The sequence below is a fragment of the Struthio camelus genome, chromosome W, assembly GCF_040807025.1.
Source record: "Struthio camelus isolate bStrCam1 chromosome W, bStrCam1.hap1, whole genome shotgun sequence".
Taxonomy (NCBI): domain Eukaryota; kingdom Metazoa; phylum Chordata; class Aves; order Struthioniformes; family Struthionidae; genus Struthio; species Struthio camelus.
Genome location: NC_090981.1, coordinates 68,407,578 through 68,421,372, shown reverse-complemented (window position 1 = coordinate 68,421,372; position 13,795 = coordinate 68,407,578). Strand labels below are relative to the sequence as shown.

The window sequence follows — 13,795 nt, the reverse complement described above, 5'->3', positions numbered from 1 at the left end:
AGAAAGTCGGTGTTTTGTAACTCTTAAGTATTTTCACAGGGCAGTGCTAGGAAGAGAGTAACTTCAGTGAGCTAATGCAGCCTGACAGCGGTAGTCGTTTCTGCTGTAGGCTTGTCGTGACTTCTACATTGGAAGGTCCCACGGGAGCCTAATCTCGTTTGGATATCTGCCTGATTCTAGGACACTAAATATCTATATTTCTACTTGAAGCCCTATGTAACTTTTTGAGTCGGCCAGCCTTAGAAAATGCTCGCTTAATGGGACGCTTGGTACAAACAAGCTAGATCTGATCCCTGTTTGCAACAAAGACAGATGTTCACAAAGAAACCCAAAACCGTTAACTGCCTGATGAGACCTGTAGCAGCTACCTGGCAGATATCATGGTGTAGCTCTTTACCGTAACTTGAAATGAACTTGTTGGCTTTATTGGAAGACCACTTGAGAAGATTCACCGGACTAGGAAAGATGCTTTCTGCCTCAGCGCATTACTTGGGGAGCAAAACTGCATGTACAAAGAGAGATGCAAATAATTTCACTAGAATGCTGGAACTCACCATGGTTTCGGTGGAGACTACTGTGAAATTATAGCTTAGCGTACAATTCCTGCTTTTTATATGACATTTTTTGTGTGAGATCACTGGTGAGAAGTGATAGGGAATGCTGCGATATCACAGGGATTAGTCGCGTGCACTTGGGTAGATTGATACGCGTATATCATCAAGTGAGAAATTAAAAAAGCTTGCTTCCGTATTTATTACTGACTTGAATATGGAAAACTCTGTTGGTATCTGGTGATGCCTGGCTGTTTATGGCACAGTAAAATTGTCCCGAACTACTGCTGCTAAAACTATGATAAATATGTTGTCATTTACCTTTTTGTTTGTGCCGCTCTGATCCTAACAGTAACTGAGTGATACATTTAACCCATTTCGGCTTTTCATGAAAGTCTCTCGGAACTGCAATTTGGGGAGTCCTTGACTTGACTGTCCTGCCCCATCTTCCAACCCCATTTTTGTACAAACTGGCGCTAATAGTACCAGATGCAGTACCAGTACCAGTCTCTAATAGTACCAGATGCATCAAAAGCAAGTAGAACAAATAGTGCATGCAGTAGGCAAGGATGAAATACTCTTTTTTTTTTTCCTTCCTCCAGGAAGATCGCACCCTGATCATTAGAAACTCTAAAGCGTAAGATTGTATAATCTTCCTAAAATTGTCTGCTTAGTATTAGCTGTTACAACTCCGGTTTAGCCTGCTGGCTGATTTCCAGAGAGAATTGTAGGGCAAGAATTGAATGGAGGAGAGGAAATCCTTTCAAAATCAAGCAGCAAAGAGCCAACGGGAGAAAGCAGGGAGCAGGAGAAGGAGGAAAGGGAGAGCAAAGTGCAAGTGGGAAAACCAGAGAAGGGAAAGAAGGTAGTGTTCATCCCTGTATGGCACTGCCTTGGGTCTGATCCCCCTACTCAGCTGGCATGGTTTTACATCCAAATTGATGTAGCTTTTCACAGCTTCTTGTGCCCCCTGTAAGGCAGCGGCGCTGCTGCCTCTGGTGCCTGTCGCTGACTCCCAGCGCTGGGCAATGCCCGTGCTGCACCGATGGGCAGAGACTATGCAGGAACGTTTACTTTACACAGTTTGTGCGTGTAAAACCTGACGACACAAAACCGGTTCCTGCTCTTGCTATGCAGGGAATTTCAGCAGGGTACTCAGCTCTTTGCAAGATATAGTCCTAGTCTTGAGAGGGGCGCATCAGCCAGCGAGAGTGGTGCATTGCTGGGAGTTTGTTAATAATTAGATGAAAATAAATTCACTCTCCAGGCTTGAACATAAAGCAGAAACAACTTGGAAACTGGAGATGGAGTTTCTTAGCCAAGTGGCATATACAGGAACCCTCTGCTGTAATTTTTTCTATTTTTATTTCTGTGTGTCCAGAGATTCCTGCAAAAATAGAACAGCTGCAGGTAACCTTTCATAATCCTGGTGGGTCATCCTGGCTGCCGTTCCTGTGTCTAGAACCATTTTCTAGCTCTTACTAACCACTCAGAGGTCTGTTTAAGTGGTTTCTGCCCTTCCCTCAGGTTTGTTACTGGCCATGTTTCCAAATGGTACTGTCACTACCATGAGAAAAAGAGTTTTTCTGAACAGCTTCACTGTTTAAGTCGTACGGCTTACAAAATAAGCCTTCTTACGGGTGTCGCTCACGTACTTCTAAAAAAGCACCTTCCATGCAGCTCGACGTGAGCAACAGTCGTGCAGGTTAAGAGCAGTCAGACTGCTTGCCAGCTTTCGCTGTTGTGACATTCATGAAGAGGTCCTGGTCGGCCTGCTTGCCGCCGTCTCCACTGGTGAATACCCAGTGCACGTAGCCGGCGGAGATCAAACCGTTAGAAAAGCGTTTCTTTGAGGCCCGGCGTCGCGGAGCGTAGCACCCGCCGCAGCAGCGGAGCAGCATCCCACCGCTTGGCTCATAATCGGCAGCGGTGCGGCTTGGCGGCAGAGGCAATCAGTAACTCTGCTGGCCGCCGGCCCTCTTTATGTGACTGCAAACGTTTTGCCACGACAGAAGATTTCAGACAGAAGCGTTTCGCTAGAGCAGTTGCAGCTTCTAGATAAGTCTTTTCTTTATCTCCACTGGGCTGCTGAATGCTAAATGAAACAATTTGCTGTTGTGTTTCTTTTGGGCTCCTTAAAGGCGAATGGCTTACTCAGTAACCTCAGTTTCCTGCTTATTCCTCTAACAATTAAAATTCAGCCTTATTCAGAAGAACAGGAAACGTGCATAGATCCTGTTCTCTCTAGACAGAGAAATTTCATGTGAAGCAGCCGTGACTGAACAAGTACTTGACAGAGTTATTAGAGAAAATCATAAGAAAATAACAGCGAAGGAGAGAGATTTGCCGAATAAACCTTCTTTTAAAGACGGGCTGGATCTGCTTTGGTAATATTAGCAGGATGTGGCATTTATGTTCCCCGTGACGAGCATATTTGCATTAGCTACTATATAGCCCCAAAATGAAAGCAAATATGTTATCTCACCTGTTCTCCCTGTGCTCGCGTATTTGAATGAAAAGCAGCTAGCAACTGCTGACTTGAGTGTCTGCAGAGGTTTATTATTCTCCAGGAATAGGGAAGAGGCTGCAGCCAGCTCTCTCTAGCCTGTTTTTTTCTTTAATTATCCCAGAAAATTATTTCTTAGTCAAATCTTTCTTTAAGGCCTGCTCTACTTTGGGAAAAACGTATTAATGTAATAAAATCATTTCAACCGTGAAAACTGGCATATACCCTTAAGTAAGCTGATTTAAACCAGTTCTTGTGGCTCAGTTGTGGTTTTTCCACAAGCGAAGAATTAATAGCATCAGTTTTCATCTTACTAATGCAAGCTAAATTAATGTATGTTGTAACGTATATACTGCTACAAGCTTTTCATGAAAATGCACTCAATCTGCTTCATTCTTGCTTAGGTCGCTTAGCTTGGGTCCATAAGGAGTGAGATACGGCACCCTAACAGGTTACGTGCAACAGCTAAGTTTTCTCTGCCGTTGCGGGCGTAAGACATGCCGCATTACCTCTCAGTTTGGCTCCGCTAAGAACGCGCTTGTGGCGTGTTATGGGGAGCCTTAACATAGGTAAGGCTGCCCAACGGCCCTCAAAATGGTTGTCAGTAACAGTTAGGAATATTTAATGAAAATCACGAGAAACAGGTATGGCCAAAGTGAATAGTGGCAAACCGTGCTAACGCATCTCAAATGCTTTCTCATCCTGCTCCTTGAACAAAATATTCTTTCAGAAGAAACTTTCTGTGCGTGTTAAATAGCACCAAGTATCTTTCCTGGCCCTCCAAGTCAAGAAAACAGTCTAAGATCACAGGTATTTCTGTAAGCCTTTTTAAAAGGCTTATTTAAATAAGAACGTGGAAAGTAGATGAATGACCGGTGTGAATCTGAAGTAAATAGTTTACTTAATTATATAATGTCAACAAGTTAATCAGATGAGACATACTGCAAATTTCTTTGATGTGAATGTCTTACATGTACATCCTGCTTTCTCCTTCTTCCCCCTCCGCTCCTTCTCTGCCACCCACGTCCTCTCCCGCGTTGCTGGGTATCTGTTCGCAGGTCAGGGCCTGGTGGTGGCCCGTCACCCCCTGCGCTGGGTAATGTGCTCTCTGGATGTCCGTGCCACTCTCTCGCGTCAGTATTTACGTGCAGAGCCAACCTCGGGGTGTTTGGCAACGTAACTCCACAGAAATCAACAGCGCTAGATTCATTGACGCTAATACAATGTTTGGTCCGTTATATCAGTTTTATAAACCACAATAATTCAGCAGGATATACTGTTGTTTTCTGCACCTTGATTAGACAGCCAGGCAATAACTAGTTAAGCGTAAGAGGAATGAACAAGATTGCTCAGAGACCAATCTCCCCTTCTACACAAAATGGCATTAGAATGAAATGCCCCGATTTATTTATTTTTTCATTTATTGCTACCGAGTATCAGAAGTGTTGAAATAAAAATACATGTATCTAGAAAGTTGCCCTAGATTTTTTTCAGACCCATAAAATTTTATTTTCCTCAGGAGGAAAAAAAAAAGAGTATTTTCAAGGCCATGAGCATTTCCATCTAGTCAGGGATCCGCAATTGCAGAGTAATTTGAATCACTTTTTTCCTAAATCAGACCTATTATTTTACTTTGAAATGCACCCCTTTTTAATAATTCCCTGCGTTACAATGTTTTAAATATTTGATGTGCCCAAAAATTCAGAAGCAAAGCAGGATCACTTTGATATTGCAAACACTGAATATCAACATCTAAATAATGGTGTGTGTTTGCATTTATTTATTAATGGTGAAGAAAGCTGTATAATAAGAAAGCTATGCAGAACTTCATCGATTCCTTGCTTTTGCCTCGGTCTGCTGTGCCTCCCACTTGCTGCAGGCTCAGAAGCAACAATTAGTAAGTACTGACCGGGCTGACAGGTCATAATGTTCCTTTCAATACCTAGGGCGGCTGTGATGAGAAAATATACTTGCACTAATTTCAACAGAACTGTCTCGTTATCTTCACTTCAGCCGAGATCAGGCAATTTATAACAGCTTGACATACTGTATCCGTGTGGGTTCCCTTTCCCTAAGTTTCCTCTGGGCATTTTTATATTATCCATAGAGACCTTACATAAACAGAACAAAACACAACAGAAAAATCTTCCTTGCAGACCTAAGCTGCATCTCTTTTGACCAAAGCCACTCCTCCGTTTCAATAGAGCTAGCTGCCCTGTAAACACTTTATACTAAATTACCTGTAAACACTTTTATACAGTATAGGCTGAAGCCGCGCTCACAGTTCCCCGCTTTTCCCACAGCGTTAGTTATGGTCTCCTGAGGCATCAGGCAATGCCATCATTGCAGGATTTTCTACTGATTCATCCACCGAGTGAATTACAAACGTAGGAAAAGAAGCTGCTCCGATGCAGAGTGGGTTTTCTGGGATGGCTGGAAAGGCATAGCCTCGCTGTGCCTGCACAGGGCTCAGTTCCCTGCTGCTTTGTAAAGTATTATAGGTAGGAGAGTATTGTATGCAGCGCGGTACCGAGGACATACAGGTCAGCGGAGGTAGAGATCAAAACCGGGATGGCTGTGGGGAAGACAAGAGCACAGACCGGGATTCAGCCTCAAAACTTTTTGATGCTGCCGGGCACTTTCTACAGCAGAGTGAAGCAGCCCAAGTATCACGGCCAAAATCTCTGCTAGAATAAGAGAAAAAGAAGTATCTAGTGATCATATGCAAAGATATGCACTGAAAACATCATTAAAAAAATGAAATAATTCTGTTGGAAAGTCAGCTAATGGAGCGGCAGAAATGTAGGAGAAAGCCACTGTTCTCTGGACTAATAGCTCAAAATTATTTCCTTTGGTTTGAACAAAAATTATTTGTGTGGATGAAGAGGTACTGATCTGGCAGTCTCTGCCCTGAACTATGCCGAGTTTCAGATGAAGGGAGTATGAAGATCTCTGACCATCTCGAATGTCCCCAGGAGTCATCTCACCAGGGTGTCTGTGAGTTAGTCGCAGAGGAAAAGGACAAGGATAATTTAGAGGTGCATTACCACATCCCTGCAGAAGCTATGCAATCCACCTGTAATCACTTAAAAAATCATCAACATAGCTTTGTATAAGGCATTCGCTACTTGAAACTACTTATATATACTCATGTATACTCCCATCCAGAATATCAAATGGAAGACATTTTAGCTAGGAGTCACATAGAAAAAATTCCTTGCAGCAAATGCTTTTTTCCTATTACATGCAGTATAGAGAGGGCTAAAAAGCCCTGAAATGAAATTAATCTGTAAAACCTGGAAACAGAGTGCTTTTTGACGTGCTGAGTGAATCTGATCTGTCGGTGGCTGGAAAATAATGGGGAGTTCTGAGAAAGAGGAGAGCTTTATCCATGATAAAAATTAATCTCTCTAACAAGATTTCCATAAAATCATGAGCCACTGGAAAAAGCTTCTAGATGTCTTCTGGCTAATTAGGCCCTGGAAAGAAAGCGTGTGGTTAAAGAGGCTGCGCAGCCAGCACTGGCCTTGGTGGCATCGGTCCTCGCAGGTGACCTCGCTCTCGACGCTGCGCCCTTCCGTTAGAAATTCTGCCTGGGGAAAAAACATTGTTTCTCACCAAAAAGCTAGCGATCGGTGCTCAGACTGAACGCTGGTCCACACGCGGCACAAATGCGGTAAAAGCAGCCGCTCAGGCAGGAGAGCGCTGATGAAGGGAAAAATAAAAGCAAAGTATGAGCCAAGCAGGAAGCTGGGGCTAAAGTCTCCAGCCTTTAGCTGGAGGTGGTGCCCTTTGAGATCACCTAGGGTATCTGAGACGCGCTTGGGGCTGGTAGATACAGCAGTGGGCCTAGCTGGGAAACACGGACCTGGAGAGTTAGTAGGTGATACCTACTTTGGTGAAAGAACAGGTGATTTGGCCCAGAAAGAATAAATGTGGCCTAAGTGCTTCAAAGCTTTGACAAGAAGTAGCTCTTCATATTTAAATGGAAGCATATTATATGAAATAAAGATGCCGCGTGGAGGCAATCAACGGCACAAATTCAAATCAGATTCATCAAGCCTTGTTAGCTCCTGCTCAGCACTGACCCGGCTGGATCCCAGGTGGCTTCTGCAGAGCCGCTTGCAGGTGGTTATACTGCAATCCAGGAGGCCTTCTCAGCCTGGACATTAAAACAAGCTTGAATAGCTGTCCAGTGCTCTCGAGAGCGAGAAATGTGCCTTGCATTCAGGGCTGGGGCTGCCGCTTGGCCATCTGTGCTGTTCCTCATTACCCTGATGGTGCTGTAGATACAATAACCTTGGCTTGCTCAGTTTTCTCTGCAAGTTTATTCCCCTCTAACCATATGCATTGTTATGGAAAGGGTATTAATGAGAGGAAATCAGGCTTTTTCACGTCATTCTCAGGCTCTGCAGCAGTTCTGTTTCTGCTTTTTTTCCCATTCTAGCTATTCTAGTTTCCTCCATTGCAGCTGGAATGGTTTGGTCAAACCAAGAGCACAGCAGAAACAAGTTGGCCTTGATTTTGTATGGCCATTAGAAGATATTGCTGGTTTCTCCCCGCTATGATGTTACATCGGGAGCTGGTACTGAGGGTCACGTCTCGGTCAACAGAGCAGCGCGAGCCAAAGGGAGCACTGAGACTGCTCCTTGAATGACAACCAGGTCACCCCCCGGCCTTTCCCCCCGTACCATTTTGCCAGAAATTCAGACCCTTATATAAAAATGTTAACCAAAGTGCTCAACCAATTCCTTTTAGCATCAGTGACACTGGCATATGGACAGCTTTCCTGAAAAAATAATTTACTTGGATACCAACTTTCTGTAACATTTGAATGCAATATTTCTGCTCTTAGACCAATCTAAATATTAGCTAACTTTCAGAGACATGTTTCCAGGCTGTGGTGGGCTTTTTTCCTGCCTCCCTACGGAAGTCATTTCAATACCTCCACTCTTGTCAGCTATATGAGACATTTATCTTTCCTCTAGAAAATCCTTGAAAACCAATGCTGAGAGCTTTAAGGTAAATATAATTTTAAATTACTCTGCTATTGTGAATCTATTTTCAGTGCTATTGAAATCTATTTTAAAATATTTTAAAACCCTTCCAAACCTTTTATTAGTTCTTTCCTCTCTCTTTTCTTCTTTGTTTTTCATCCGCAGGTTTCATGTTTCAGCTTTTTCACTACCAGTGCCTGCAGCACAAACAATATCCAAGGCTTTACCCAGAGTGGTCCTGTCCTCTTTGGAAAGCTAATATATTTTATTTTACCATGGAAACACTCCTTAGAGTCTTTATAATCTCAATGAATAGTGAAAGGCTTGCTCCTGCGACCCATTTGTCATACACAGAGTCCTCCCTGACAGGAGCGGTCCCATGTTTCATCTAAATTAAGAAACAGACCCTTAACTGTTGGCTCTGAAAGATCTCTATTGTAATGACCCCAGCAGCTAAAATGTCCAAGGCCTATGACATATGCATTGGGAATAAAACACAGTGGCCAATGATCAAGTATATCCTCCAGAGAAACTTGAATTCTAATTTGACAAGTGAGAAATAATACCTTTCTATACTTTCTACTAATTACATAGGCTTCAATGCAGTGGTAAGAGCACATTTCTTCAGGTGCGATAATGAAACCTGAAAAAAAAAATCATGCCCAAATTGTTTATGTCTTGAACTGTGGGTGCAAGTAGTAGTTAAACGTCCTCCGCCTTGTGCCTAACCATCAGGAGCTGGATGGAAGACTAACAGGGAAAGAGTGGGCGTATCGATGTCTGGCCTCAAACTACTATACCAAACTCTGGATGCAAATTTTCTCCTCAAAATAAGAGCCCAGCTCATGGTACAGCCTAAGCCCACTTTGCTTAAGAACTCGTTAAACTGTATATCCACGGTTTTCTTTTTGTCTCTGTGATGTCTTCACAATTTTGCAAACCCAATTTTTTGCCAGGAAAAGTTTCTTTTTGTTCCTCTTTTGCTCAGATGATCTATTTCTCAGTGTTGTGCCTTATGAGAAGATAATACAAATGAATTATGCTTTATTTGGCAGGCAGATAGCTTTTCTTAAAATAAAAATTAGCACCGAGAAAAGTTATTCAGTATCCTCTCACAATGGCTATGAATAGGAGAATACGCTTTCATATTCATTTTAAAAGTGACTTTCAATTCTCTCCTCTTTTTGTCTTCTATTTTGCTATTTGCAGTCATTAAGGAGCCACACATGTTCATGGAAAAGGACTTCAAAGCTCAACGCTCAAAATACTCACTACTTGTGACTTTTGAGTTGTACGTTGAATTATGACACGTTGCGACACAAAATTAATTGTCTTTGGGTAAGCGTACGTACATGACTTCATTTAACTTACCCAAAGACAACTGATTTCGAGGAACAGAGGCTGTATCATGTGATCTAGGCTTAATTATTGAATTTGAGATGCTGAATACTCACAGCAGTATTTGTAATTGGCAGGCCACAGCGAAAACATAGAACAAAGCACACTTCACTGCATAAATAACTGATCAAGCAAATTGGAGAACACATTGAATAGAGAATATCCACTTAAAATAATCTTTTCCTGTCCAATTCACGCACGGAAGAAAGGACTGGTCGAAACTGTGGCCATGCTGAATCTGGGAGCTTCGCCTTTGCATTCAGCGGGACCCAGGGAGCCTCGGCGTTGCTCTGTCTAGTTGCTTTGCTCAGCATCAGATACATCCAAATTGTAACCGAAACGTTATTTAACTCAGTTCTAATTTTAGATATATAGTCACAGACAGAATGACATTCATCTGTTATGCTTTCCTATCTCAACTGAAATCAATGGCAAAGCTGGTGCTCATTGCAAGCCTGGTGCTCGTTGCAACTGGCCGAGCTCATCCTGCGCAGCAGTGAACCGTGGCTGCCGGGCGGGCAGGAACGGCCATGGGAGCTGGGCACCGCTGGGGTTAGGCAAAGCAGCAGCCCTGCAGCAGCCGAGCAGGGAGCTGATCGCCCCGGAGGTCCCGTCACGTCCCGTGCTCCCAGTTGTCCATTAGCAGCTACTGACTCCACGTACGGGCTGGGAAGATTTTTAAAGCCCCTTTTAGCTTATAAATGAAAGAGGGATATATCTTCCTTAGTCTGACTGAGACATTTTCATCCCAGTCGGATGGGCACCGCTCTTCTTCCTAAATGTCCTCCTTGACTTGCCTTTGGGATTATTTGGATGTGTAAGTGCCAGGAGGAGACTGCATTAAGAGCCAAAAGATGCCTACTGTGGCATGCGGTTATGAAATAGTGGACTGAAACTCATTTGCTGTGTGATCGTGTATGGTCCTCATTAGCTTCCCATTGTAGTAAGTAGGGTAGTGATTTGCATGCTAAAATTGGCAGAGCAGCAGAGCCACTGCGCCGTTACAGCCACTCACTGCAGTTGCACCCTGTGCCTTAGGTGGGTACTGGGGAGAGCAACAGCATGGCAGGAGATGCCAGCGCCGAGGTCCGTGGAGCTTCATCCGGCCCCGTTATGTCCCAGGCTGCTTTTAGGGGCTGGGTCAAACCCTTCTCCATGCACACGCCTGACATTAGAAAAATAACTCTAATGACAAAATGGAGTCATCTTCATTATTAAGCATGCATATGTGATAGACTGAATTGTGGTGTGCGTACTGCCGTTTCTTCTTCCTTCCTAACTAGCCCCAGTGGGGCGAAATACCACAATGTGTGGGGCTACCTAGTGTGTTTTAGTGGGTGAGGCAAGAACTTCAAACAGCGTTCTCCTGCACCCTGGCCTTTGCTAGAAGTGGGGCTACATGCGATACAATAGGGTGAGTCATACCCTTTTTTCCTTTTCTCCTCTCAGCCTCACCCTGGCGGATACTGTAGGCAGCCAGTGAGTAATATTTTTGACGGAGATTTAGTCCAGCTCCCATGCTGCACCCAGACCTACCCAGCAGCTAATCTCATTTTACTTCCTGGCATGTTACCACTTGGTCCCTTCCTGCTTTCCCTGAATGTTTCTTTCAGACTTGGATACCAGCCTGTGCTAATCTATGCAGAAAATGTATTATTCTCTGCTGAAGGAGTTTGCATGCTCTCTGACCTGCGTCATACTTCTGCCAGGAGGAAACCTGCCAGGCGTTTTTCATTCCAGAGCGTGTGGATGCTCTTAATGAGAGAAGTGCAACGTACTTACACCCCTAGTCTGGGATTCAAGCCCATCCTTTAACGTCTTGCAAGCACCTACATGACAATGCTCCAAATGTCTGAGCTCAAGGACATCCTTAAGTAAGTATGGTCTGCTCACCACCTCAGTGCATGTGGGAGGACCTCAGCTGTACACACAGTTAATGCACGAATCACTGTTCATATGTATATTCTTTGTCCACATTTTTGCCGTGAACAACAGAGCACCGAAGTCAGGAGCTCATGAGCTGCATATTAAGGTGCACTGTGTATTTTGAATCCTAGCTTCCTTGTTCTCTTTGGTCTTTTTGGTATGCACCATATTTACTTTAAAGAGGCTTCCTGAGATAGCCTCAGAGGTTCATGTTTTGCTCCCAAAAAGTTCCTGGGGACGTGAGTACGATGTTATTCCAGCACAGATCAGTATAGCACAAACAGCAGATACGCTTAGTAGTTATCATTTCAGTCTCCTTGTGCACTAAGGAGGCTTTCTGCCTCATTACAAGGATGAGCTCGATCCAAAAAGAGAGTTGAGTGCCACAACACTGAGCGAAATCCAGAACTGCAGTAAGGTAATACGTAGAAAGAGGTCAGCGACCTCAGAACGGGACCCTGTGAAAAACCAGTACATTACACGAAGCCATTGAGAAGGGGAGCGTGGGGACAGGAGCGCGTGTTGCGATCCCTCCCCGTGACCACTAGCTGGTTTCATAACAGAGTGAGAACACTGTCATGAGATCAGAATAACTGCAGTGGGAACATTCCCTAGAAAATAGACCTACATTTTCACATACATGGCCGGTTGCTATGGTTGTCTACATCAAGATGAAAAATACAAGCAGCTTTGTAGGCTGGGGCTGAATAGCTGTAGCCACAATACCTGACTTGGAGTATATTGGACCACGTTCTGCTTACAGACTCACGTCAGACAGGGACGGAGGCATGAACGATGGACAGATAAATCGGGCAACACCAGCTGGCTGTGAGATCTTTGCATCCTCACCGAAGACCGTCTTTCCATGACTTGGGAACTGCTGCAAAACCCAAACCTCCACGTGATCAGGTGTCTGTGCGCCTACATCTCCGATACAACAAAACACTGGTTTTCTATCTGTATCTTTCTTTCTTGCTGACCTCTTGGGAGTCCATGGACTCTCTCTAACGTACCACGAAGAAAAACCAGTCCAGTGGAGGAAGCAGAAAGTAATGAAACAATCTGTTCCCCGAAGGAGAGCTTAGATCCAACAGACTGGACTCAGCCCATCAAGGGAACCCTATATCTCATCCTGTCTTTGTCACCTGAGCCTCCAATCAGGCCAAAACCAAACCGCTCCGTGCAGGTCCTTTAGCAAGCTAAAAAAAAGGTACATTACAAACTGCCCAATTATTATTCAGAATTACTCATTGAATACACAGTTGTACAGTATTACCTTGTTTTATAATGCAATTATTTTAGTAAATGTATTGAAGTGGGAAAGATTATGAATTCGTAATTGAAAAGAGAAAAGTGCTTCAGTGATAACATGAAGACAAGACACAGCTTTTGGAGAGAGGATAGTTTTGCAGATACAATGACTGTCTTAGGGAGCTTTTCCACCGCTGCATAGCTCCTAGCACTGTGCGATGCTGGAATGTGACTTGGGTTTCTTAACCACCAAGTGGTCTAAATGATAACCAACGTGCGATAATCAAACCCAATACATTATTAGTATCGAAAATTCACTGTGTAAAGCAAGGATTGCCATCATCTTTTATAAATTTTTAGGGCAGGTAGTGAATTAATTAATAACATCAAGTTATTTTAACTGCATTGTGAAATGTTATCTGGAATACACTGGAAAGAATGGATTGAGGATGCAAACGGATTAGCATTTGTATCTAAAAAAATACGGAAGCTAATTAAAGTAAGGCTGTATAACAGCAAGATGCATAATGGTGTTGTCTACAAGAAGAAGAAACGTGATTGCTTGAAGCACGGTTTCCCAGCCCCAGCAGCTATACCGCTGTCACCCGTCTGCTCACCCAGGCGAAGGTGGAGGTTGTGCTCGCTCCAGCGTTAAGCAGACAGCACAGCCAGCACCCTGGGAGGAACTGTCCAGGTTATTTTTAACTGCAACTTTTTAACTCTAAGTTAACTATAGTGAAACAGAACGGGTTTCATGCTATTTCTGTCTTGCAGACTTTTTCCCGTCTGCCGCTCCTCGTTCCCCCGAAAATCCAGATACACGTTTCAGGTATTGGATTAGCGGTGGAGCCTTTTAACCTTCGCTTTGCCGTCTCTGTAGACTTACTGGGCATTTTCAGCGCAGGCTATTCATTTCAGACCTGTTGAAGAAGCAATGAAGCGCTGCAGAGGAGGAGCGCTTGGCAGTCTTGCAGAGGCGAGGCTGCAGCAAGCCCTGCGCGGCCAAGCAGGCCCGGCAGGCTTCGGGATGCCGTCCTTGCAGCAGAGACGTGGTCCCCGCAGTTTGTCGAAGCTCACGCCTCTGGGCCGCGCATGCGCCCCTAGGCTCTGACCTGACCTCGGGGCTCCTCTCGGATCGCCGGTGCCCGCGGGGAAGGCGGAGGCTC

General features: G+C 44.2%; 1 protein-coding gene across 1 annotated transcript in view; it reads right to left on the bottom strand.

The window, feature by feature from the left end:
• Window positions 1-13,795, bottom strand: part of LOC104138478 (ras-related protein Rab-27B) — a 56,822-nt gene that overhangs the window by 31,272 nt on the left and 11,755 nt on the right. The gene's annotated exons all lie outside the window — the stretch shown is intronic.